General features: G+C 40.7%; 1 long non-coding RNA gene across 1 annotated transcript in view; it reads left to right on the top strand.

Annotated features, from left to right (window-relative positions):
* The window catches only part of LOC148345987 (uncharacterized), a 209,653-nt gene that overhangs the window by 93,819 nt on the left and 91,066 nt on the right, over nucleotides 1-24,768 (top strand). Inside the window, exon 2 of the long non-coding RNA XR_015848287.1 lies at nucleotides 19,097-19,295. This is a non-coding gene — a long non-coding RNA (uncharacterized LOC148345987). The remainder of the gene's footprint in view (nucleotides 1-19,096; nucleotides 19,296-24,768) is intronic.

Genomic DNA, 24,768 nt, shown 5'->3' with positions numbered 1-24,768 from the left:
CTCTTATTATTTATTTTTCTTTCTCTCTTTATATTTCGTTCTTTCTCATTTTCTCCCTTTTTCTCCCTTCCTCTTTTTTCTTTTCTCTCTCTCTCTCTCTCTCTCTCTCTCTCTCTCTCTCTCTCTCTCTACCCCTCTCTCTCTCTCTACCTCTCTCCCTTTTCACTGTAATCTACTCTTTTTTCAGTCTTTCTTTCTTTTCTATCTCTCATGTTTCTCTTTCAATCGTTGTCTTTTGTGTTACTTTCTCTCTCTCTCTCTCTCTCTCTCTCTCTCTCAATTTCTTTCTTTCTTTTGCTATTTCTTTATTTCGCTCTAGTTCACCAACTCTTTTTTTTTAATTCTTTGTAATTAAGTCACAATTTGGACATATTCAGTTCCACTGAAGGCCACAGACCTACTTTCTTTCATTTAAGTAGAAGTTATTCTTATTATTTATTTTTCTTTCTATATATTTATTTTTCTTTGTCATTTTCTCCTAATCTCTCCCTCCCTCTCTTTTTTCTTTCTCTCTTTCTCTCTCTCTCTCTCTCTCTACCTCTCATCTTTTCACTGTAATCTACTATCCCGGCCCCCCGCAAGAGTGCTATTCCTACTGTTTTCCCTTCAGAGCCAAAATGGGTCGGCCAGCCCTGGTCTACGCTCAACAATATTATCCCTTCCGCAGGGAGCTCACAAACCGAAATTTTTCCTGGAAATCCAAACGTAGACCCTCCTCAGATGCGAACGGCGCTGTAGGCTATTGGTTCCCCTGAGGAACGGTGTTGAACACATCAAAGCTTGACTTTTAAGGTCTTCCCAACACATCAAACGGTATTCACGGTGTTAAAAAATGAAATGGGCGTGGTCCCCAAAAATCCATATATCAGGTAGGTCGACGCCTACGAATTGACACTTCAAAGATGGCGTCGGCTACGAGGGCGGTGATTTAAAATGCAATGAAATGTACGTCCTGGGTCATTATTTTTCTTGAATGCTTACTTCAGGTACACGCAGGTGTGTATGTAAAAATGATTGATGTTGATATTCCGTGTAATTATCGTGTCTCGAGGTTGTTTTCTCGAGGCTCGGAAAGGGGCGGAGTCAGGTTTGGTGTATCACCTGGAATATTTTGGCCTGGAGACTCGGAACAAAACGGTTTTTAGTTATCCCTCTTCGATTTCCAGGTAAAGAAACATCCATGAAATCTGTTCAAAATAGAACTCAATTGCAAAACCGGGTAAATCGAAAATAATTCTAAAGCTAGGCATGGGTGAGAACAGTTTCTCACCATCGGGAACTACTAAACACAATCCCTCTACTTTATCCTCGATGACTTAAACAGGGAACTGCAGAGCATAGATATATCAATCCTGGTGGCTTTTTTTGCCATCCTCTCCATCAAAAAGTGATCCACACTAAGGCGGCCGCATTCCATTATCCCTGATTGCATATTGCTGTGAGCAGGGACTGGCACAGGGCATTTTTGTCAAGCCTGGCAAATGTCATGCGTGGAAGCTGTTTCCTTCCATTCTTAATGCCTAAAATGAACGGCAATCCATTATCCCTGCTCGACTATTTCTACGAGCAGTGAATAGCAGAGCGCATTTTTTTCAGGCCTGGCAACTATTTAATGTTTTTTGTCATCGTGCCCACCGAAAAGTTAACTGCACTCTTGCACCCATGATCAATTATTCCCGATTGTGTATTACTGCGATGGGGGAATGGCTGTAGGCGCTTTTGTCGGACCTGGAGGCTCTTTTTAGCTGTTATTTCCACCTAAAATGAACTGCACTTCTTCAGCTGCGATTCTTTATCCCCGATTGCATATGGCTGCAAACGGGGACTGACAGAAGGCAGTCAAGTCGCGAGGCACGCCGTTCAAGCCCACCTAAAATTAAATGCACGGTTGTGGCTGCGATCCCCTATCCCCAGTTGCCTGTTACTGAGAGCAGTGGCAAAAAGAACACATTTGATTAATGTGTTGCAGCTGTTTATTTTTTTATGCTTAAAATGAACAGCTCCTGGTGGCTGAAATCCATTATCCCTCTTCGACTATTACTGCGAACGGGGAATGGCAGAAGGCACTCTTGTCGTGAGGCATGCCATTCAAGCCCACCTAAAATTAAATGCACAGTTGTGGCTGCGATCCCCTATCCCCAGTTGCCTGTTGCTGAGAGCAGTGGCAAAAAGAACTCATTTGTTTCATGTGTTGAAGCTGTTTATTTTTTCATGCTTAAAATGAACAGCTCCTGGTGGCTGAAATCCATTATCCCTCTTCGACTATTACTGCGAACGGGGAATGGCAGAAGGCACTTTTGTCGCGAGGCATGCCGTTCAAGCCCACCTAAAATTAAATGCACAGTTGTGGCTGCGATCCACTATCCCCTGTTATTGAACATAAATCTGTGAATATAAGAATTGTACATATCTCTAACATAACCCTTTAAATCTTTTATTTTAGGGATGAATACCAATACAAAATATTGGCCATTTTGTAAGGTATCAATACTCCCAGCATACCAGTTTCCCTCTGGTGGCCATTTTATGATCTAATGGTGAAAATCATAAACTAAAAACAAAACCGTTGACGTTTTCGGAGGGTACAACCAAGATTCTTCGCTTCCAGACTCCAGCGTCCTGTCCTTGTAGCGTCTGGGTTTCCGCCGGGTTGTCGAGATTGAATCAGTCCGGGACAGGAAATACCCTCTAACGAACAGAGTCAAAATGTGATTAGGCTTCATTTTTTCCCGATGTCTGTTGGGTTTTATACGTGCCGGCCTGTTCTGGTGACTCACATCGCTCAGGTAATGACACATTATCCCTCAGCACACACACGCAGTAAAGCCCCCGCTACTTTATAGGCCTGATCAAAAGCAGACGTCGTGTTGTTTCATCACTCTCATCCACTAAATGAGTCCAATCATTGCGTTTTATGGCAAGTTTCTTAACTTTTAAGTTTGACTCGCTTTCATGGTTAACCCTCTGCCATGTTGGGTCCAGGCCTTAAAGTTCCTTGTAACTCGCTCAACTTTGGTCTACTTAAATGAAAGAAAGTAGGTCTGTGGCCTTCAGTGGAACTGAATATGTCCAAATTGTGACTTAATGACAAATTGAGGAGAGCCAGCGGAGGTGGCTCAGGCATCCGGTGAAGATTCCTCCATCGGGAGATGTTCCAGGTATTTTCGATTATCAGGAGACTCCGAGGAAGAACCAGGACAATCAGAGAGGGGGCTATGGTTTGCCTGGGAATGCCTCAGGATCCTGTCAAATGAGCTGGACAAAGTGGCTGTGGATAGGAAGGTCCCGAAAGTTGATGACCCAGGACATGCTAGAGGGACTATGTTTTTAGATTTGCTTGGGAACGCCTTGGTATCGAAATAAATGGATGAAGCGTCTGGGCATAGGGAGGTCTGGGTTTATCAGTGACCCCAGAGACAATTGGTCTATCCATCCATTTTCTTTGAACTCTGTTTAGGCTAGCTCAAGAACGCCTCAGGATCCTGTGGGATGAGCTGGATGAAGTGGCTAGGGATAGGTATGTCTGGGTTTCTTTGCCTAAGCTGCGGCCCTTGCAACCATTCCTCGGATCTGTGGAAGAAAACTGATCGATGGGTGGACAAGTCCTTTTGCCTTAACACTTTGGTTCCGCAAGACCTTCCCTCCTCTTGCCGGACCAGTCGCCGCCGGCTGACCTCTCCGACGTCTCAAATTGGATGTAAATTGCGGCTGATTTTTACGGGAGTCCCTAACGTGATCCAGATCCATCCCGCCACCTCCCCCCTCCACGAACCCCCGCCAGCGGGTCAACGCCGTGAGAACGTCTCGCTGGCTAACGACATTTGGAGTGGTCGATGAGAGGCGTCGCGGGTAATGGTGACCTGCCTGACCTACACTTCACTTCCTTCTAATTAGAGCGCCGGGCCGGATCAAAGTCGCCGAGCGTATCGCAGCGGGAGGGCTCCTGGAGAAGGAGGCTGGGCTGGTAAAGACCGAAGAGGGGTGGGTTTTTCTATAAGTAATAGTTTACCGACAAGGGGGACGTTTTTTTCATCCCTTCTTGAGGTCAAAGGAGCACTCAACCAGGATGGAACCTCCTTTCTATCGGTATCCGGAGTCTTTAAAGGATAAGCATGCCTCACACACCTTAGCAAAAACCGGGTCCTACACAGACCCAAGCTCCAGATTATGATGAGGGTAAGGGGCGAGGAAACTAATGACGTAGATGACTACGTTTACGTGCAGGCAATAATCCGATTCGGAAGGGGGTATGGGATTTCTGGACCAATCTGAAAGAATGGTTTATATATTTAGAGAAGAACGAATAACCCTGTTTATATAGCAAATGCAAGTTGTTAGATTACAAGGGGAGCGATATCATTTCGCCAATATGTAATTTCCACATGTAACTTTAAATATTAGATAAAAACAATTTCATTAACGTCACTCAGCAAATTCTGGATTTGTTTCCTCCCGGCATGTGCCCTACAAGGCTAGCGAAGAGCATAGACTTACACTATATATGGATGGATAGAACTGTTGGAACCACTAGTCTGCGATACCTCCCTACTCGAACGACTGTATATTAGAATAATCGAGAAATGTTTGTTTAGGTGTTTAAACGAAAAACCGGAAGCCAAAAACTTTACAACAGAACACGTCACCCAGTCGGGGAGCTTCATTTCGACAGAGAATGTCAGTCCCACAACATCCAACATGAATTTTTATTGTTTTATATAGTTTTTTAATCTTTGTTATGTCTAATCATTATCTCATCTCATCTCATCTCATTAGCTGCACCGCTTATCCTCAGTAGGGTCGCGGGGGTGCTGGAGCCCATCCCAGCAATCATCGGGCAGTGGGCAGGGGACACCCTGAACTGGTTGCCAGCCAATCGCAGCTAATCTACACAAATTAATATTGTTGTTTCAGTACACATTTTATCAACATTTTGGGAATTTTCTTCTAACGTATAAAAATAAATAACTTTACTTCATATGGGAAAGAAATGTTTCAACATTTCAACACCGATCTGAACGGATAAGGGTCGGGTACAAAGACATAAGGGATATGTTGTATTTTCGCCGTGGTTGCAGAAAACGAAACATAAATGTTGCGGTGAAACCAACCAACGAGGCTTGTGTCATTCGTCTCTGTCTTGACTTGACTAGTACAAGTCCCAGAGTGCATTGGGGCATTCAGAATATCCCGCATTAAGAAAACTCATTAGCCAAATCCGTATATACACACACAGTTCACGGATCCCTTAAACTGAGGAGCAACTTCTCCACTGTTAAAGGTTCCTGGCTGGTTCTTGGCAAATTGGCAACTGTCCATTCCTTAATGTTGTTGGCCCAGTTCCTTTTCAGGCTTCTTTCCTCCATCCCCTGAGGACTGTGCCCTGGAGAATGATCTTAGCCAGTCCTAATGACCTTGTGACGTGACCCATACCACTGAAGTTTCCGTCTGCGCGCAGTTGACAACAGTTCTCCGTAGGGTCCAATGTACCCTCTGATTTTGTTTGTCACATGGACTTAAGTAGCTGAAGCCTAGAAGTTTCCTGTACTATTGCTTCTCCATGGCCTGGAATTTCCTCTCCAGCTTTGGTATGGGAGTCCATGTCTCAGTGTAGAGGACAATAACCAGCGCTTACATGCAAGTATTCGAAAAATGGAGGACCAACTCAACCATTGGACTATTATGCTCGTTTACGTGATTGGAATACTGGTAGAATTCTGTTTCAATCAAAATAAGATTCAATTATTTACCAACCAAGTGTTCTAGCAAGGGTCCAAAAGACACTGGAGCCCTTCCTACCAAATGTTGGGAGGGATCATCAGAGGACACCCTTGGACTGGGTGGCCATCCACACTCAAAGTATTGCAATCATAAAAACGTGGAATCCTTTACTAACATATACGAGCGTGTTAAATTTAGCCGGGTTATATTTCCAGCATCGTAATCCGACTCACCTCGGAACATATGGTACAAATGTAGGCTAATGTGTTACCCTTCAATGAGCGATCTGCTATGTGAAGCTATGTTGCTCCTGGAAACAGACGCAGACCCCTTTTCTACACTAGTTCCGATCGATTAATTAGGACTATGGTTGCTTTGATACTTTGTTGAGTATTGTTTTTTTTCCTGTACTCTTTGCAGAGGTGCTTCTTCAAATCATACGGAATACCGCATGAATCTGTTCTGAGATGGTGATCGTAAGGTGAAATTGTCGAATGGCGCGTGATGGGAACCTATGCTAATTAGATATTGTGCTCCAAACCCTTGGCACCCTAGTTAAAAGCAAATAGATAGATAGATAGATAGATAGATAGATACTTTATTCATCCCCTAAGGGAAATTCACATTTCCAGCAGCATCCCTGAGCTGAGAACAATACAATAATAAAGCCAAAGAAAAACAATACACAAATTGCATATACATATTAACAAATTGAGATAAAATAGTATATAGTAAGTACTACTTGTACGTTATAGAACATATATAAATATAAAAGAAATACAGTGGAACCTCGGTTCTCGACCATAATCCGTTCCAGAACCCTGTTCGAAAGGCGATTTGTTCGAACACAGAAATCATTTTTCCCATTGCAACTAATGTAAATCGTTTTAATCCGTTCCAACACCCTGAATGTTTACCTTTGTGTACCTTTAAGACACAAATAACATAAATGTACCCAGGCTAATCGTACGTTCGCGTTAGCGTAATCTTCCGTACAAAAGATTACGCTAACATGAACGTGTAAAAATAAAGAAAAGGATAGAGAAAATAATTATGAATAGGATTTTTTACCTTTGTGGTGGTCAGCAGAAGGCGTAGATAGATGGTGAGAGGGATGGAGGAGGAAGGAAAATGATTGTTTGGAAGGAGAGTCCCCTTCCATAAAAACTTCGGGAGCTCTTCTGTCTGAGGGGTGCTCACACCTTCAAATCTCTTTGCTACGGATGACTCGGCTACAGGATGTTCTTCTGCTTCTGCCTTGTTTTTAGCACTTTTCAGAAGTGCTTCATGACAGTCTCATTAAAGTCATGATGACTCTGGTGGCTGCAGCTTCATTGGTGTAGTGAAATTCTGTAACCCGGCCCATTTGCTACACATTTGTTTAATCTCGGACGTCCCCTAGTGTATTGGAGGTGCAATTGCACCTGAGAAAATAAAAAGGAGTAAAAAAAATGTGATGTGAAACATCCACCCCGGCGTTCAAACTCAGATTTTTGTTCGAACAACGAAGCAAGAATTTCTCGAATTTTTTGTTCGGACTCCGATTTTTTCGAACAGAGAGTCGTTCGAAAACCGAGGTTCCTCTGTACTACATTTTATTTACCTTTTTGCTAGGGCGGTTTGAGCTGGTACAGGATGCTGAGGATATTAAAAGTCTTAATCGCTTTAATCGCCTCCTCATTATTAACAATTGTCCCGATCATTGACTGGTCACGGCCATATTCCTTACAGAGTGTAACAATGCGTTCGCTTCCTTCGAAATTCTTTAGCTCCATTTCCATAGTTATGTTGCTTCTCCCTTTAACATCACTTAAATATTGTGACCCATAAATACACGCATTAAGGTTTTCTATATAAGATTGTTAAATGAACTCGTAGTGAAAAAATGAGCATTGTGGGAAAAAGTTCAGCCAATAGCATACTAATGTTTTCATGAAGCAGTGACTCAAACTGATGGCAGACAAGCGTTTTATTATGGTTGCCGTTTTGATATTGTTATATTTGTATTTTCGTATTTGTTTGAACTGTAAAACTTAGCGCCTTGCATCTGTGTTTATCATGATATACTAACTCAAGGGGAAGTTCATTTTTTTAACGATCAAGACATCTCCAAGCAAAAAGTATCGCTATCAGATTGGTATTGATACTATCAGTTATTTAAGTCAAGTCAAGTCTATTTTTATAGCCCTTAATCACAAGAAGTCCCTAAAAGGCTGTACAGGCTACAGACTATTATGACACCATCCCATGATCTGAAACCTACATGAGGGCAAGGAAAAACTTTAAAACCTCAGCAAGAAGAAAATGAGTAATAATGATCTTATATTGCTACTGTCCAAATAATTTCTTAGTTTTTGTCAAATTTTGTTCCCTATTTTGTTTTTTGTGATGTTGCTGCCTCTTGGCCAGCCTACTCTTCACCTTGGACAGTGTGTTTTATTTAGCACCTCCTTGTGGTAAAAAACACAACAAATACATATATTCCCCAAAAATACTCGTCGATTGAGAAAACTGCATTTACTTTACATATCATTAGCTTCACCTAGAGCACAGTTGTCAAACAGGTGGCCCGCGGGCCAGATCAGGCCCGCTAAGGGATTGAATCCGGCCTGCGAGACAACAACCAGAGAAGCGCAAGAGAAAAACAAGCTGCAGGTTGAAATATGTCAACTTGATGTTGCCAAAGAAAGACACTGTACTTGTATTTCTTTCTTTCTCTCTCTCTCTCTCTTTTCCACCCCTTTTCTCCCACTCTGTCTGTGTCTCTTTCACTCTCTGTTTCTCTCTTTTTCTCTTCCTTTGATGCTCTTTGTCTCTTTCTCTGTGTCTTTTTAACTTATTTTGCTCAAATTCCCCTTTTTCTTTTCTCTCTTTTCTCTTTCTCTCTTCCTACCCTTTGCGCTTTCTTTTCTCTTTACTCTCCTTCTGTCTTTCTATTTCTCTTTGGATTTTTCTTCCTCTCCCTTTCTTTCCCCCTCTCTCATGACTTCTCTTTTTATCTCTTTTGTTTCTCATGCTCTTTCTCTTTCTCTTTCTTTGTCCCCCCTCTCTCCTTTCCCCTCCTTCTTTCTCTTATTTCTTTAGCTCTCTTTTTCTTTCTCTTTAATCTACAAGTCCGGCCCCCGACAAATGTTTGTCCTATCGTGTGGCCCCCGAGTTAAAATGAGTTTGACACCCCTGACCTAGAGGGAGTTGACATAATTGGCCGACATCTTGCTGCTCAGGGTACCCGAAAACTCAAAAATGGAAGAAACTATGAGCTTTTTGCAACTTTGTCTCCATAGTCTGTAACCTTCTTTGTGCTTTTTTCGATTTCACTCGTTGCACTACACATATTAAATTAAAAAGATGAATCTTAGTAAATAGCTCAATGTTATATTTATTCAATTACTGCTCAATGACGTTTTTGTCCATGTCTTAGACACCAACAACGGTGGGGGACACCAACAACGGTGGGGGAAGACATTTTACCCAAATCGGATGGGACCAATCACAGTTTGTTGTTGATGCCATATAGTGGGTGGGGTAAAGGCTGTAACGAGGGGCAGAAAAATACACGGGTTCCTGTGACGTTGTGTCCTGAATGCGGTATTTTGAAGTCGAGTCGAAGTAGAACAAAGTGGAGTAAAGTTAGTAGAGTTTGTCGAGAACCGGCTTCTTCGGCTCGGCTCACTCAAAGGAACCGGCTCTTTCGGGACCTAAACGGCTCTTTGGGTTCTTTTTGCTTCTTTAATCCCAACATGACCAAATATTATGTAAAATGATGCACAAAATGACTTAAATGAAGGGGGGAATAGAACAAAAAAGAAAAAAAATACCAAAATGAAAAAGTAGTGAAAAGCTCAGAAACAAAAGGAAGAGAAAAAAGAAGGAAAGATTGAGAAAAAAGCCAGAAAAAAAGAAAAGAAAGAAATGTAGGAAAAAAGTAAATAGAGAACAAAAAGAAAAAAGTAACAGCTCGGAAAAGATAAACACAATGAGATTTTTTTAAAGGAATTTTTAAAAAAGTAGAAAAAAACACGGAAAAAAGAAGAAAAAGTTTGTGTTGCATTCAAATCATTTCCAATTATATGAAGTGAATTTTGTTGCCAACATTGTACTTCCACTAAAAAATGTGATTAAGTACAGTTCTGTATCTTACAACCGACTCAATAAGCCCCCCAAAATGTTAATTTTATGCGACAAAATACATAAGGAAATAAAAAGAAATGGATATTTTGTGAACGAATCGTAAGAACAAACGACGTTTGTAGGCCGTACAACCTTTTCAAATAGTACATGAGTCAATTCATTCAAAAGAGAAAAATAATTTTGCATTGCCGGAAACTTGATGTCAAGTTTTGGACATGTTTGATAATGACTCAGTTGCCACACTTGGGATTGCCGTTGCTCACTGTTGTTTCAAGCGTTGCTCACCGACTTTGTGTGAACGCTCAGACCCCTAAGGAAAATGACAGGGAACATTGGCCAGGACATTCCGGCAATACTTCAGTTGAGATTATTTCCCAATCCGAACCCAAAAACCACAATTTTGTCTCGTAAATCATGGCCATTAAAAACTTGTTTGTAAAAGGCAAAAAGCAGACCCGTCTAGTCAGCCGGGTTAGCCCCCTGGGGGCGAACCAGTGCGCTATACAGCCCCCTGCTATTGATTTTGACATGTTCACTGACCTAGTCTATCAACACACACTGGCATACACACACTCTTAAAAATATACACAACATACACAATCGGTCTAGCCTTTCCGTGCGAACAGGCTCCGATATCGTTTGTGTCGTCTGATCGACTTTGATCCGACCTCGGTTTTGTGTTTGCCCCCCGGTCGGGTCTAGCTCCCCCGCCCAAAACGAGGCTCTTCCAACACCCAGATGACTTCCTTAACTCAACTTAGATTATAAATATATCAACGGAACATCCAAACATTTCAAATCACTTTTCAAATTGGATAGAGAATTCCCCGAGTTTAGAATTGCTCAGTGGCCTTGGCGGTATGGCGCCCGCCCCGAGACTGGGAGGTTTTGGTTCAAGCCTCGGCCGAGTCATAACTAAGACTTAAACATTGGTACCCGTTGCCTCCCTGCTTGGTGTTCAGCATTAGGGGTTGGAATTGGGGGGTTTGGTCACCTAATGACTCCCAACACCTCAGTTGGGTTGAGCGAGGGGGCTGGGAACCCCCTCCTCTGAATCAATATCCCAAAAAGAGTCAGAAATGACTCTAGCCACCTCCCACTAGGGGGATATGGCTGTGTTTTATATATATATATATATAAGAATTGATTTCGCAGTAGCGTTTAAGACTTGCTAGTTATAAGCCGTAAGTTGTTCTTACTGCAAGTGTCCAGCAGATGGCACTAAAGCACCATAAATAACAGAGAAGCTATCAACATTGTCAATGCAAAAATAAGAATGATATGATTTAAGATTTTTGATTTTCGTAGTTTAAAAAAAAAAAGCGTATTTCATAATTTGCTATGAACTGGCGTTAAACCAATGTAACCGCGGTGTACCTGTCCCACTAAAGATCCACATTCATGCTGGACTGGATGATGAGGTTTCTATCACAGTTTCTGCAAATGAAATGAGTCACAACATTAGCCTCTCTGCTGGCTTTGATCTCTTTGATCTCGTTGGCAGCTCTCTCTGTAGACTGCCCAAAGCATACCAAAGAGCTTTCTTTTCAATTTACATAAAATACATTTTAGAATATCACAATACATTTTTACATCCATTTTAACAAGATAGTTTTAACAAGAGATCGTATAGTGTTTTCTTTTAACGTTTACAATGAATTCAACATATTTTTCTTTTGTCTGAATTTTAACCAACATCATCCTTTTTATATATATGAGAAAATAGAAATAAGAACAACAATGAGTATAAAAACAGATACAATTTACCTGCAAATGAAATGAATCACAACATTAGCTTCTCTGCTGGCTTTGAAAGACTACAGAAGATTCTTATAAACATATCGTATTTTCTTCTTCTACAGCCCGAACAATCCGTCTTCTTTTATGCCCAAAACTATAGTAGTGTTCTTTTCCGAAGAATATCTGTGTTGTTTTCTTTGCTAAAAACTAGAGTTGCCTTCTTCCAAAATTTTAATGGTAAAGCTTAACCATTCTTCAATACGATCGTACCAGCTCCATGTTTAACAGTCATTACTGTTCGTGTGAAAATACCCTAGTTATAAGCAAAAATTTCTGAAAACCAGGATTTGGAGTTTATTACCATCAATTATTTTTTCATCTACAAAGAAAGTTTTCTTTGTATTTTGTGCCAAAATCTAACTTAAGTGTACGAACAATAAATCAAGGCAAAATGGATGGTTTAAGAAAACAATTAAAATTGGTATCATTATTAATCTTGTTCTATTTATCATTAACATAACGGTTATTTTTACTGTTGTGATTATTGTCATTTTTGGTGTCTGAATGATATTTGGTGATGATTAGCATTAAAGAGTTACTAGATGGGTACAACTAAATTTATCTGGTATTATTATAACTATTATTATGGTGGTTATTGTAAAAATTGTTATGTGACTATTATTTTTCTTATTCAAAGTATTATTGGTATCCAATAATGTAAGTGAGCAGAAGCCTTATACAGTCAATAGATGGGTAATGCTAATAATGAAGCTTGTTATTATTATTATAATGATTATCATGACTGCTATTTGTGTTGTTGTCATCATTATTTTCATTATCAACTCTATGTCTATTACTGTTGAATGTTATGTTATTGCTGTCACCATCAAATTATTCAAAATTCAAGGCATGCTTATTTGTATTGCCCTTTATCACAAGGAGTCTCAAATGGCTGCACATACCACAGACTACTGCAAACAACAGACTTATTTCAAAAGTCATCACTATCTAGATCTATATTTATAAACAAACAATGAGGTGAATAACTATGTGGGTGAAAACTAAACCAAAACGAATTAACTAGGGATACAATTCCATTGATTTACATCTCAATAAGAACACAAAACAGACATGGACTGCACATCTCATAGTTAGGGCAGACAAGCGGGAGCTGGAGGCTCAAGTTCCCATGCTTTGTATTTTTAATGTACGGGTGAGGACACTAACAATGGGTAGTTGTGCTGCCTGGTGGTAGACCCCTCATAGCAGCAATTCCAAAGAGCACCCATGAGAATTATTGTCATTGTAATAGATATTCTTATTCTATATTATTTTGAAAATGTATGGATAATGGATAATGATGATAATGATGATGGTGAACATAGTGATAGTGATGGTAGTGGTGATGGTGATGATGATGACGTGACCGTGCATCCACAGAACCAGAGTAAATCATGGGTTGTTTTTTTTACTTGTAAATACATACGAGATTTAGCTGTAAGACACAATCATTAAGGAAGTCTGGGGGTAGGATTAAAAAAGCATACAAGTATGCTTCTTCCTCTTCTCATCATCTTTGAAATAAAGTTTCATTCATTCATTCATCTTGGAAACGAAGCCGCTAATAGTTAATCAACTGCCAACTAAAAAATAAACATGTTATTAATAAGTGTGTTCTGTTTTTACGACGTCTGAGTGTAGAAGAGATTTCATGGGATGGCTGTTCTTTATTTTAACCCTCTTTTGTTAGTTGTTTTGACTATTGCATCATTGTCTTTTTAGCCAATCATGTTACTATTCTTTGATTCCCGTGCCCTTCAGGGCTGATCTGTTGAAGATTTAATATAAAGAGGGGACTTGGTGGAGAGCTTTAGGAAGGAATGGAATTTTCTTATCTGAGAGCTCTTCTCTCGGCCCTCCTTGTTGAAAATCCACTGATTGTCCACTAAAGTTTAAATGTAACAGTTATAGAACTGGCAATTAAGTTTTAGAGTTATTAATATTTTTCACTGGTGCTCAAAAAGTAACGTGGTTCTACAGATTTAGGGCCATGTTTTTGAATCAGTTTAATTAAAGTTGCTAGCCCTTCTCACAAGTGGTCCTCATTCAAGTACCCCAAAATAAATTTGGAAATTGACTGACAGCTCTCCACACCAACTCGTTACGGTAACAATTACTCGGGAATCAATCGTTGGAAATCCCGGCCGAGTCACTGAGGCCTTATTGTGCGACCAATCATTTCAGGCTTGACCCCTCAGGCTCCTCGGCCCCTTCCTCGTTCCTAATACCTTCCTGTCTCCATTATTTGGACGCAGGGGTCACGCTGTGTAAAGGTCAGGGTTTAGGGGTCGTGGCATCACCCAAAAATAGATGCCGTGTGATTTTATTTTTTTGTTTTTTTACGTAAGGTTCCTTGCCATAAAGATTAGCCTGCATAGTTTTGACAAAGGTTTGCTGTATTTAAACAAACAAGTGAATACTGGTCTATTGACTCACATACTGAGGTTGTTGGTAACAAAAGGCAAGTCGGTCTTAAAGGCTGGAATGCTGTCAGACTTGGTGGTCAGACAGGTACTAATTTCTCTCTCGGCCATTTTTTTTGCCATTAGTTAGCATTAGTGACTTATGTTGGACGTTTATGACAGAGTCTAGGAGACGGGTCGCCTACGTGGTGCCCACGGGCATCCGGGTACCCTTTAAAGACAGCTAAATTGGCTGCGAGTGTGTTCTGAAAATAGCTCATCAGCTCTGGGTTATTCTGATTTTCACTTAACACGAGTCTATTGAGGGGCAGTACGGCGGCGCAGTGGTTAGCTCGTGTGCGGCACAGTTCTAAGGTCTTGGGCACCTCCTGTGTGGGTTCAAATCCAGTTACCGGACTTCCTGTGCGGAGTTTGTATGTTCTCCCCGTGCTTGCGTGGGTTTCCTCCAGGCACTCCGGTTTCCTCCCACATTCCAAAGACATGCATTTCAGGTGGATTGGCTGGTCCAAATTGTCCCTAGGTGTGAATGAGCGAGCGAGTTGTTTGTCCCTGTGTGCCCTGCGATTGGCTGGCAACCAGTTCAGGGTGTCCCCTCTGCCCACTGCCCGATGATTGCTGGGATGGGCTCCAGCACCCCCGCGACCCTACTGAGGATAAGCGGTGCAGCTAATGAGATGAGATGGGACGAGTCTATTGACTCTAATTCCAATTATTAACCCGGTAATAAAATAGTAATAAAATGATAAGTGGTTATTTTACCTGGACTTGATTCCTCACAGACCCCCACCCCATTAACACAAATAGATGTTATTTCTGCATTCAACTTTTCACAATAAATAAAGAAGAATTTTATGTATATTGAAAGCTATAGTGAAAGCTCTGAACCCACGAACGTGGAACCGCGAAGTAGCAACGCCTCTTCAAAAATGCTTAAAAAAAAAAAATAAATAAAAAAAAATATATATATATACATATTTTTTATTTTAATTATTTTATTCTATTATTATTATTTTTTTTTAGACCTGTGAAGCTCTGAAGCCACGAACGTGGAACCACGAAGTAGCAACGCCTCTTCAAAAATGCTTAAAAAAAATAAATAAAATAAAAAAATATATATATTTTTTTGATTTTAATTATTTTATTCTATTATTATTATTTTTTAGACCTGCGAAGCTCTGAACCCGCGAACGTGGAACCACGAAGTAGCAACGCCCCTTCAAAAATGCTTAAAAAAAAAAAAATATATATATATATATATTTTTTTTTATTTTATTTTAATTATTTTATTCTATAATTATTATTTTTTTAGACCTGCAATGCTCGGAACCCGCGAACGTGGAAGCATGAAGTAGCGACGCCCCTTCAAAAATGGTAAAAAAAAAAGAAAACAACAATTTTTATTTTTTTTATTATTTCATGTTATTATTATTATTTTTTTAGACCCGTCGAACTGCGAAGTAGCGAGGTCCCACTGTACACTAAATATATAGTATAAAAGGAGGGAATACGTGAGGCCTGCCGTTCCAAGCGTCCTGAGCTTGTAAATTCAAATGTAAATTCCAGACGATGCCGGGCGCTAGCATAAATCACTGGCTGAATGCGCCCGCACGGAGTGACTTAAGAGGACGCACGGGCGCTCTTCCTTTTCACCTTTAGCACTCTTTCGGAGCAGCTGCAACACGAGAAGAGAGTGTGCGGGTAGCTACAATTACCTGAGAGGAAATAGTTTACCTTCAAAGTTTTACGTGCTGAAGATTAACTGCCGAGCGAGTGCCTGTGTGTTGAGGAGTTCTTATCTGCATGGGGGTGCGGCGCACCTGAGAGCAAAGGCCGCGCTGAGGAAACGCAAGAGCTGCTGTGGCGATGACCTCCACCAAGGAAGTTTTTAGGAATGTTGTTGCGGAATGCTCTGTCCTCTGAGATTTCATCTGCAACCGCGGTGGAACTCTTTAAATCTAGGCTTAAAACAACCTTATATTCTATAGCAGAGGTGTCAACCTCATTTGAACTCGAAGGCAACACGATAGAACAAACATTCTGGACTAGTAGATTAAAGAGAAAGAAAAAGAGAGATCAAGAAATAAGGGAAAAGGAGAGAGGGCGGGACAAATAAAGAAAAAGAGAGAGAGGGAGAGGGCGTGAGAAACAAAAGATAAAAAGTCGTGAGAGAGGGGGGAAAAGAAAGGGAGAGGAAGAAAGAAATCCAAAGAGAAATAGAAAGACAGAAGGAGAGAGAAGAGAAAAGAGAGAAAAAGAAAAAAGGAAGTTGGAGCAAAATAGGTTAAAAGACAGAGAGAGAAAGAGACAAAGAGCAACAAAGGAAGAGAAAAAGAGAGACACGGAGAGTGAAAGAGACAGAGACAGAGTGGGAGAAAAGGGGTGGAAAAGAAAGAGAGAGAGAGAAAGAGAGAGAGAGAGAAATAAATACAAGTAGAGTGTCTTTGTGAGAGGCTCCTGGCTTTGGCAACATCAAGTTGACATATTTCAACCTGCAGCTTGTTTTTCTCTTGCGCTTCTCCGAGTGTTGTGTCACGGGCCGGATTCAATCCCTTAGCGGGCCTGATCTGGCCTGTTTGACACCTGTGTTCTATAGCTTACGAAGGATTTGTGTTTCATGTTGACAATCAGTCGATATTAGGAAAATTCCAAGCATTTATGTTCCTCACTAAACTATATCTTGATTTTCCATAGAAGTAGTAGGACAACTTGGTTGTTTCTCCTCTCGACCTCCTTGTAATGTGAGTGAGGCACTGGAGAGTTAAGCAAAGATAAGTTGAATGGATGTTCCTCGTTAGAATTTATTGATAACTATGTAGAAGTAGTGGCATTACTTGGTCGTGTCTCCTCTCTACCTCTCCGTAAAGTGCACGAGGCACCGTAGAGTTCGGCCGAGATTAGTTAAATGGTTTGACCTCCTTATAAACTATTTTGATTTTCTGTAGAAGTAGTGGCATTACTTGGTCGTGTCTCCTCTCTACCTCTCCGTAAAGTGCATGAGGCACCGTAGAGTTCGGCCGAGATTAGTTAAATGGAATGACCTTTATATAATCTATTTTGATTTTCTGTAGAAGTAGTAGCATTACTTGGTCGTGTCTCCTCTTTACTTCTCCGAAAAGTGCACGAGGCACCGTAGAGTTCGGCCAAGATTAGTTAAATGGAATGACCTTCTTAAAATCCATTTTGATTTTCTGTAGAAGTAGTAGCATTACTTGGTTGTGTCTCCTCTCTACCACTCCGTAAAGTGCACGAGGCACCGTAGAGTTTGGCCGAGATTAGTTAAATGGATTTACCTCCTTATAATCAATTTTGATTTTCCGTAGAAGTAGTAGAATTACTTGGTCGTGTCTCCTCTCTACCTCTACATAAACTGCATGAGGCACCATAGAATTCGACCAAGATTAGTTAATTAAAATGACCTTAAAATCCATTTTGATTTTCTGTAGAAATAGTGGCATTACTTGGCCATGTCTCCTCTCTACCCCTACGTAAAGTGCACGAGGCACCATAGAGTTCGGCCAAGATGAGTGAAGTGGAATGACCTCCTTATAAACTATTTTGATTTTCTGTAGAAGTAGTAGCATTACTTGGTCGTGTCTCCTCTCTACCTCTCCGTAAAGTGCACGAGGCACAGTAGAGTTCGTCCAAGATTAGTTGAAATGAAATGAAATGATCTGCATTTATATGGCGCTTTTCAAGTCAAGACTTCCCAAAGCGCTTTACATTGTGCTTCACATTTCCCAATAGCGGCCGTGCAGCCATGTAAGGCGCTAACCTGCTTATTGGGGGTATTAGGGGTTCAGTGTCTTACCCAAGGACACTTCGATATGTAATACAGAGGAGCAGGGATTCGAACTGCGATCTCTTAATCCCAAGACGAGCGCTCTACCTCCTGAATTTAAATGAAGTTAAATGGATATACCTCCTTATAAACTATGATGATTTTATGTAGAAGTAGTAGCATTACTTGCTCGTGTCTCCTCTCTACCTCTCTGTAAAGTGCACAAGGAGGTTGGCAAAGATTAATAAATGGATGTTCCTCGTTATAATCGAGATCGTTATAATAGAGAGGAGACACGGCCAAGTAATACTACTACTTGTAGAGAAAATCAAAATAGATTATAAGAAGGTCATTCCATTTAACTAATCTTGGACGGACTCTACGGTGCCTTGTGCACTTTACGGAGTGGTAGAGAGGAGACACAACCAAGTAATGCTACTACTTCTACAGAAAATTAAAATAAATTATAAGGAGGTCATTCCATTAAATTAATCTTAGTTGAACTCTACGGTGCCTCATGCACTTTACGGAGAGGTAGAGAGGAGACACGACCAAGTAATGCTACTACTTTTCCAGATAATCGAAATAGATTATAAGGAGGTAAATCCATTTAACTAATTTTGGACGAACTCTATGGTGCCTCATGCATTTTACGGAGAGGTAGAGAGGAGACAAAACCAAGTAATGCTATTATTTCGACTGAAAATCAAAATAAATTATAAGGAGGTCATTCCATTTAATTAATCTTAGTTGAACTCTACGGTGCCTCATGCACTTTACGGAGAGGTAGAGAGGAGCCACGACTAAGTTGCGCCTCGATTTCTATACAAAATGACAATAAATTCTAACTAGAAACATCCATTCAACTTATCTTAGCTAAACTCTCCAGTGTCTCACTCACTTTACAAAGAGGTAGAGAGGAGAAACAACCAAGTTGTCCTACTACTTCTATGGAAAATCAAGATATAGTTTAGTGAGGAACATAAATGCTTAGAATAACTACTAACTACTAATATCGATTGATTGAATATCATAGATAAGTGTCTACTGATTATCAGGCCGATATGTGTGATTTCATATTTGTCTGTTATCGGTCCGATTAATCCCGGCCCTCTAATTTTCGTACGAAATATTTCTAAAACCTTTCACCGTCTACTCTCAAATTACGCCGGATGAATTACAGTGCGGGAAAGAATCGGCTTTCATCGTTTGACTTTGCCTTGATTTATTTGTATTATTTTTACAGGAAATGAAAATAAACCCCACCTGTGGCACGGCGTCCTCCTCGAATCGAGGACGTGAAGTTTCCGAGACTGTAAAGATCTCCACCTCCTGACCCGGAGGAGGAGGGAGAAGAGGGGCAGCCTGTAATAAGAAGCCTCGGAATGGCGTGATTGATCGCGCAGCTGAGACGGATGCGCCGATACTTGCCGCCGATGACGATGGTATGTCGTGCTGCTGTGTGGCGGTAAAATGTTTAAAACCGGACCCCTAGGAAGTCATCGAGTGCGAAATGTGCGGTATGCGACCCTCGGGTGGGAACTTCATCTATTCGCTTTATTTATTGTCGTGACAAAAATGGTAATTATGCATGCTTGAGGGTTTCGCCGGTTTACTTTATGGAGGAACTTGAATGGCCGTGCAGCATAAGAGCATCCGCATTGAGACGTGAAACCGTCTTTAAGTGGGATTTCCCATTTAGGCGGGGGAGTGACATACCTGAGTGCTTGTCTTCTGTCCTAAGAGAGTAGAATGTCTTCCTGCAAAACATGAAATTTCGACTCACATTTTTTGGGCAGTTTTTATATTGGGAGTAGCGAACCTAACTGCGTTTAAAATAAGGTGTCGAGGATTAAATCATTTTGGGGCCAGGCAGAGTGGAATGTCTTTCTCGGAAAAATGTGGAGTGAACAAAACCAAAAGTGCTGGGTTGGGTTAACTATTTTTGAAAAAAATTTTCCACGTAAATGTCAATACTTCCAACTGTCTGCAATATACTTTGATGGAATTAAATGTGGTCATGGCCTGGAAGATTGGAATGTCTATCTGGAAAAACTGCTTCATCAGCAAAACCAAAAGTGTTGAGTCCGTTTTTTGGGGGGCCTTATACCTCCAGAGTGACCTACTTGATTGCTTATAAAAACAATCGTGACCCTGGCCAACCCTTTTTTGGTCTGAGAGAGCAGAATGTCTTTCTGAAAAACAAAAAATGAGGAGTCAGCTTTTTTGGCACTTTTGACATCTACCTGACTGCCTTCAAAATGTGAAGATCATTAATATGGTTCTGGCCTGAGAAAAATGTAGAGTGAACAAAACCAAAAGTGCTGGGTTGGGTTAACTTATTTGGACATTTTTCCACATAAATATCAAAACTTCTAACTGTCTGCAATATACCGTGATAGAAGCAAATGTGGTTATGGCCTGGAAGATTGGAATGTCTATCTGGAAAAACTGCTTCGTCAGCAAAACCAAAAGTATTGAGTCAGTTTTGGGGGGGATTTTTTACCTCTAGAGTGCCCTACCTGATTGCTTGTAGAACCAATTGTGATCCTGGCCAAACTTGTTCTGTCCTGAGAAAGTAGAATGTCTTCTGCAAAACAAGAAATGCAGAGTCAACTCTTTTGGCAGTTTTCACATTGGCGGTAATCTACCTGACTGCCTTTCAAATGTGTTGATAATTAATTTGGGTTCTGACTTGAGAAAAAATCGTTTTGAAATTGAATGTTGTTCTAGGCTGGAAGAGAGGAATGTCTACCTGGGAAAACGGCTGAGTCAGCAAAACTAAAAGTGCCAAGTCAGGTTTTTGGGGGCCTTTTACCTCCAGAGTGACCTACCTGACTGCTTGTTGAATCACTTGTGATCCTGGCCAAACTTGTTCTGGCCTAGGAGAGTAGAATGTCTTTCTGGGACACATTATTAATGAAATCAATTGTATTAAAAATCATTATCTTTAATGAATTATTGGGGGATGCCTTTTTAATGTTTTTTCTAGTGTAAATAGTTGTTAAAAAAAATCATTAAATGAAAAATCAGTAAATTGAAAATGAGAATTTTTAAAGGTGGAGTGTTTATTTGGAATGTCAAAAGGTTGAAATTGGAATATTTTTCCAGAGTGTGGATGTGCGCTTTTATCTTGCTTTTAGCAACGCTGCTGCGAGAGACGCAACAAATCAGCTCGAAGTAGAGGGGGTGAGTTTTGAGAGTGATTGTATGCTCGTCACCGCAGTTTTTAGTGCAGCATGAAAATGGAGAGAGTAAGAAAAGGCCTGCTTCAAGTACAATCCAAACGCCAACCCTAAACCCCAAAAAGATGAGAAAAGAAGAGTTGACTCGAGTGCGTCTAAGAAATGCCCGTACTTGCATGCGCAACATGAGGAAATGGACAGAGGGTGCAATGATGACAGAGGCCAGGAGGTGTCATCAGCGAGTTACAAAGTTCCGAATTCTCTACAGCACTTTTGATAAAGCAATGAATTTTTTGTTCTTGAAGGCGTCCGAGCATACAGCTATTTCTCAACACCTTTTTAAATCCTAGCAAATGATAGATTCCCCGTCGGCACAATGGGGCCGAGGGGCGGGGCACGGCCAAGGGGCGTGGCTCTCTGGACTCCCTTGATTGTTGCTATGCCGCTTTGCATACCTGATGTCATCTTGCAGAGAAGACCTCTGGCGTTCTCACGGCCCTCAAAAAGCCAGTTGTGTCTTTGACCTGGCGGTTTTGCATTCTCCTGCCTGAGAGAAAGTACAGATACTCGAGTAAAGACCAGGGTCAAAAAGGACAGAGTCATAAAACACTAGTAAACCACGCTTTAGACCGGGATTGTGCAACAATGAATTGGGATGATTTAATTTTTATTTTTGGTCTTTAGGTAGCACTCTAAAGTTTAGTCCAGATTTGAAATAGTCAATGCAAGTGCTACTAACATTGCGTAGTCTAAGTTTTTCTCAAGCATTGGCATCTTAGTTGGAAACCAGCTAGGACAATAGCATAAAGTCTTACCCGGTCCCAGGTCAAATTTGATCACAATCTGAAAAACTAAACCTTGTTTTTTCTTATTTTTCTAAAGGTATGTCAAAGCGTTTCCAAAAAGTACTATTTGGAGACGGCCAGTTTACAGCCCTAAAACCTTTGCTATCGTGTATTTTACTTTGTCCAAGTTTTAGACATTGTGAAAGAGTTGTAAATGTTTGACTTCTCTTCCCAGTATTCTCTCACCGATATACGCGCGTAAAAATGGAACCCAGGTTGCATTTACACACATTTATTTACAGCTCTGATTTGAATACATCCCTTAAAGTTGAATAACATTACGTTGGAAATTCAACTGGCTAACCAATGTGTGAATCAACATTTGAATCAGTCGCTATTGGCTAAAGATTTTTAAACCCAAAGTAGGTTGTACTTGCAATTGGTAGAGGGTGGGCAAATAAAAGGTCAGAGGCTAATGGCTATAATGGAAATCAAGTCAAGTCAAGTCAAGTCACATTTATTTATGACGCCCTTAATCACAAAAATGTCTCAAAGGACTGCACAGGATTACAATTACAAAATTACACAATTACCTGATCTTAAACCAGCATGCTGGCAAGGAACAACTCAAAAACCTCAGTGTGAGGAGAAAAGAGAAACCTTCAACTAACGAGTCTGTTTATATTTAAAGAGGAATTATTTAGTCAAACAAACTGTTTACATCAAGGATCATCAAACGGTGCAGGAATGCTTTTAGGCAAATTTTTTTATCTGTTGGATTCACTGGACTCTCGCGAATGTAACCGGGCAATGTTTTCGAAGAATCGTTTCATGAGTGGAATACTACAGCACTTTTCGGTGAGTTATACCGGCTTGATAGTTTTCTGGTATCTTGTGTCAGACGGATCAGGATATTTTTTGTGATGAGTACATTTTGAAATGGTCATCGTAACTTGAATTCCAAGAGTTAAAGCTTTTGCAATATGCGCCTTGATTTATTTGAGTTACTGGTGACAATAAATTCTATCCTATTCTACCTATTCTTTATTTTTCCCTTTTTTACCTCATCTCAGGTTGAACAATATTCCGCGATCCATTATCCCCAATCGCATATTGCTGCAAGTGGGGGGCGGCGGAGCACATCTTGTCAGGCCTGGCAGCTCTCTTTTTTCTCTCTATTCCTGCCTAATATAAATTGCACTTGTTCAGTCGTGATCCATTATTCCCAATCACATATTTCTGCAAGAAGCACTCAGCAGAGCACATTTTTGGGGGGGCTGCAAGCTCTTTTTTGCCATTCTGTCCATTAAAAAAGTGAATTGCACTCATGCAGCCACGATCCATTATCCCCAATTGCCGCGATTTTTGTTGGGCCTGTCAGTTCCTTCTTTTTCGTGCTGTCCGTCAGAGCACTTTTTAGTCAGGCTTGGTGGCTTTTTTTAGTCCGTTATTCCGCTTAAAAAGAACTGCAGTCATGCGGCTACGATCCATAATCCCCAATCCCATATTGCCGTGAATGGAAAGCAGAAGAAACCTTTCTTAAGTGCCATAATGTTCAGGCTTATTTGTGGCTGTGATCCATTATCCCCTATTGCTGAGAACAGGGGGCTGAGTGAGCAATTTTTTTTTTACCCAATTCGAGCTACACATCATTGTGGCTCTCTTAAAATGAATGCGCTGTTTTGGCTGTAATCCATTATCTCCAGTTGTCTATAGCTGAAAGCAAGGGTCGACAAAGCATTTTTTTCCAGTCCGGGCTGCTGTAGCGTGCTATTGTTGGCTCTTCTAAAATGAACTGCACTTTTTTGGTTCCATTATCCCCAGATGGTCTATTGCTAAGAAAGGGAGCTGTGAGAGCAAATTTTTGTCGAGTCTGGCAGCTCTTTTATTATTTCCTATGATAGATCGTGCCTGTGCGGTCATGATCCATTATCCCTGGTCAATTATTAATGCGAGAGGATGGGCGTTCAGAGGGTATTTTAAAATTCGGGAGCTACTTGGCATAGTTATAAAGTTAGCGTTGTTTTTTTTAATCATTTAGTCTCGTTATTACTGCACCTCTACCGCATTCTTTGGCATATTTGGGTATCCTCTATCGCTCCAGGTTGCAGGAATTGGAGAGTGTCGGGGGAAGGAAGTAAGAGACAGAAAAAAATATGGATAGCAGAGGTCTGGTTTGGCGGTTTGTTTGATCAGGGAAGAGCAGTAGTTATCTGGGGGCAGCGTCCCCCCAGAGCCCTTCTCGCTACTCCCAGTCATCAGTGCCAATTGGTCCAAATGGATACCAGAACACCTCGTAGTGGCTCTCCAATACAGTGGGGGCTTTATTTCCACGCTCGGATCCATAACGCGAAGCAGACTCCTCTAATCACATACATGCCACACGTATGATCAATGTGTTGACTCCCCGGTAGTCATATATGTATATATATATACTGGACTGTCTCAGAAAATTAGAATATTGTGATAAAGTTCTTTATTTTCTGTAATGCAATTAAAAAAAACAAAAATGTCATACATTCTGGATTCATTACACATCAACTGAACTATTTCAAGCCTTTTATTATTTGAATATTGCTGATTTTGGCTTACAGCTGAAAAAAACTCAAAAATCCTATCTCAAAATATTAGAATACTTCCTCAGACCAAGTAAAAAAAATAATTTTATAACAGCAAAACTAAATCAAACATTTGAAAATGTCCATTGATGCACTCAGTACTTGGTTGGGAATCCTTTTGCACGGATTACTGCATCAATCCGGCGTGGCATGGAGGCAATCAGCCTGTGGCATTGCTGAGGTGTTATTGATGCCCAGGATGCTTCGATAGCGGCCTTCAGCTCATTTGCATGTGTCTTTCATCTTCTTCTTAACTATACCCCACAAATTCTCGATGGGGTTCAGGTCAGGGGAATTAGCAGGCCAATCAAGGACAGTGATGCCATGGTC

This window comes from Urocampus carinirostris, chromosome 20 (assembly GCF_059441175.1).
Source record: "Urocampus carinirostris isolate Australia breed hairy pipefish chromosome 20, RoL_Ucar_1.0, whole genome shotgun sequence".
NCBI lineage: Eukaryota > Metazoa > Chordata > Actinopteri > Syngnathiformes > Syngnathidae > Urocampus > Urocampus carinirostris.
Note: the sequence above shows the minus strand (reverse complement) of the source record. Positions and strands in the feature narration are given on the sequence as shown.